Below are 2,500 nucleotides of genomic sequence, written 5' to 3'. Positions count from 1 at the left end.
TTATATATTTTTTTACCTCTTCTATCAGTTCGTATAGGTCATACTGAGAACACAGTGCCCCAGTGGCCTACTCGATAAGGCACTGGCCTCCTAAGCCAGGGTTTGTGTGTTCAAGTCCCATCTGGGGTGGTTGGAAGCAGAGTGGCGCAGCGGAAGCGTGCTGGGCCCATAACCAAGAGGTCGATGGATCGAAACCATCCTCTGCTAACATGTTTTTTTAGCAATGGAGTATGAACAAAAATAAAACATTCGTAATTTCATGGGCATTTGTCAGTGCCTGCCATTATATATTTTTTTACCTCTTCTATCAGTTCGTATAGGCGCAGCGGAAGCGTGCTGGGCCCATAACCAAGAGGTCGATGGATCGAAACCATCCTCTGCTAACATGTTTTTTTAGCAATGGAGTATGAACAAAAATAAAACATTCGTAATTTCATGGGCATTTGTCAGTGCCTGCCATTATATATTTTTTTACCTCTTCTATCAGTTCGTATAGGTCACACTGAGAACACAGTGCCCCAGTGGCCTAATGGATAAGATACTGTACTCCTAAGTCAGGGTTTGTGGGTCAAATCTTGGGTGGTTGGAAGCAGAGTGGCGCAGCGGAAGCGTGCTGGGCCCATAACCCAGAGGTCGATGGATCGAAACCATAGTCTGCTAACCTGTTTTTTTAGCAATGGAGTACGAACAAAAATAAAAAATTCGTAATTTCATGGGCATTTGTCAGTGCCTGCCATTATATATGTTTTTACCTCTTCTATCAGTTCATATAGGTCATACTGATAACACAGTGCCCCAGTGGCCTAATGGATAAGATACTGTACTCCTAAGTCAGGGTTTGTGGGTCCAATCTTGGGTGGTTGGAAGCAGAGTGGCGCAGCGGAAGCGTGCTGGGCCCATAACCCAGAGGTCGATGGATCGAAACCATCATCTGCTAACCTGTTTTTTTAGCAATGGAGTACGAACAAAAATAAAAAATTCGTAATTTCATGGGCATTTGTCAGTGCCTGCCATTATATATTTTTTTACCTCTTCTATCAGTTCGTATAGGTCATACTGAGAACACAGTGCCCCAGTGGCCTAAAGGATAAGGCACTGGCCTCCTAAGCCAGGGATTGTGGGTTCAAGTCCCATCTGGGGTGGTTGAAAGCAGAGTGGCGCAGCGGAAGCGTGCTGGGCACATAACCCAGAGGTCGATGGATCGAAACCAACCTCTGCTAACCTGTTTTTTTAGCAATGGAGTACGAACAAAAATAAAAAATTCGTAATTTCATGGGCATTTGTCAGTGCCTGCCATTATATATGTTTTTACCTCTTCTATCAGTTCATATAGGTCATACTGATAACACAGTGCCCCAGTGGCCTAATGGATAAGATACTGTACTCCTAAGTCAGGGTTTGTGGGTCCAATCTTGGGTGGTTGGAAGCAGAGTGGCGCAGCGGAAGCGTGCTGGGCCCATAACCCAGAGGTCGATGGATCGAAACCATCATCTGCTAACCTGTTTTTTTAGCAATGGAGTACGAACAAAAATAAAAAATTCGTAATTTCATGGGCATTTGTCAGTGCCTGCCATTATATATTTTTTTACCTCTTCTATCAGTTCGTATAGGTCACACTGAGAACACAGTGCCCCAGTTGCCTAATGGATAAGATACTGTACTCCTAAGTCAGGGTTTGTGGGTCCAATCTTGGGTGGTTGGAAGCAGAGTGGCGCAGCGGAAGCGTGCTGGGCCCATAACCCAGAGGTCGATGGATCGAAACCATAGTCTGTTAACCTGTTTTTTTAGCAATGGAGTACGAACAAAAATAAAAAATTCGTAATTTCATGGGCATTTGTCAGTGCCTGCCATTATTTATGTTTTTACCTCTTCTATCAGTTCATATAGGTCATACTGATAACACAGTGCCCCAGTGGCCTAATGGATAAGATACTGTACTCCTAAGTCAGGGTTTGTGGGTCCAATCTTGGGTGGTTGGAAGCAGAGTGGCGCAGCGGAAGCGTGCTGGGCCCATAACCCAGAGGTCGATGGATCGAAACCATCATCTGCTAACCTGTTTTTTTAGCAATGGAGTACGAACAAAAATAAAAAATTCGTAATTTCATGGGCATTTGTCAGTGCCTGCCATTATATATTTTTTTACCTCTTCTATCAGTTCGTATAGGTCATACTGAGAACACAGTGCCCCAGTGGCCTAATGGATAAGGCACTGGCCTCCTAAGCCAGGGATTGTGGGTTCAAGTCCCATCTGGGCTGGTTGGAAGCAGAGTGGCGAAGAGGAAGCGTGCTGGGCCCATAACCCAGAGGTCGATGGATCGAAACCATCCTCTGCTAACCTGTTTTTTTTAGCAATGGAGTACGAACAAAAATAAAAAAAATCGTAATTTCATGTGCATTTGTCAGTGCCTGCAATTATATATTTTTTTACCTCTTCTATCAGTTCGTATAGGTCATACTGAGAAAACAGTGCCCCAGTGGCCTAATGGATAAGGCACTGGCC

General features: G+C 44.4%; 2 non-coding genes across 2 annotated transcripts in view; both read left to right on the top strand.

Annotated features, from left to right (window-relative positions):
- The first annotated feature begins 1,069 nt into the window (after positions 1 to 1,069).
- On the top strand, positions 1,070 to 1,142 carry trnar-ccu (transfer RNA arginine (anticodon CCU)). The gene has a single exon. It is a non-coding gene; the product is annotated as a tRNA-Arg (tRNA).
- Positions 1,143 to 2,468: 1,326 nt separating this feature from the next.
- The window catches only part of trnar-ccu (transfer RNA arginine (anticodon CCU)), a 73-nt gene continuing 41 nt past the window's right edge, over positions 2,469 to 2,500 (top strand). The window contains exon 1 of the tRNA in view: positions 2,469 to 2,500. This exon is cut by the window's right edge and continues 41 nt beyond it. This is a non-coding gene — a tRNA (tRNA-Arg).

This window comes from Salvelinus fontinalis, chromosome 41 (genome assembly GCF_029448725.1).
Source record: "Salvelinus fontinalis isolate EN_2023a chromosome 41, ASM2944872v1, whole genome shotgun sequence".
NCBI lineage: Eukaryota > Metazoa > Chordata > Actinopteri > Salmoniformes > Salmonidae > Salvelinus > Salvelinus fontinalis.
This window is presented reverse-complemented; position numbering and strand designations above follow the sequence as displayed.